This window comes from Lupinus angustifolius, unplaced genomic scaffold (genome assembly GCF_001865875.1).
Source record: "Lupinus angustifolius cultivar Tanjil unplaced genomic scaffold, LupAngTanjil_v1.0 Scaffold_435, whole genome shotgun sequence".
Taxonomy (NCBI): domain Eukaryota; kingdom Viridiplantae; phylum Streptophyta; class Magnoliopsida; order Fabales; family Fabaceae; genus Lupinus; species Lupinus angustifolius.
The window spans coordinates 29073-29338 of record NW_017727836.1 but is presented as its reverse complement, the minus strand read 5'-3'; the positions used below and the strand labels follow the sequence as shown (position 1 = coordinate 29338).

General features: G+C 51.1%; 1 protein-coding gene across 1 annotated transcript in view; it reads right to left on the bottom strand.

Moving 5' to 3' along the window:
• The window catches only part of LOC109341335 (agamous-like MADS-box protein AGL29), a 1703-nt gene that overhangs the window by 999 nt on the left and 438 nt on the right, over window positions 1-266 (bottom strand). The gene's annotated exons all lie outside the window — the stretch shown is intronic.

The window sequence follows — 266 nt, the reverse complement described above, 5'->3', positions numbered from 1 at the left end:
ACGAGGATAGGATGAGGATGAGGACGAGGATAGGATGAGGATGAGGTTAGGATGAGGAGGAGGAGGACGAGGAGGATGATGAGGATCGGATGAGGGTAGGATGAGGAGGAGGAAGAGGATAAGGAAGAGGATGAGGATAAGATGAGGATGAGGACGAAGATGGGATGAGGAAGAGGACGAGAACGAGGATGGGATCAGGAAGAGGACGAGAACGAGGATGGGATGAGGATTAAGATGAGGGTAGGATGAGGACGAGGATATGATGA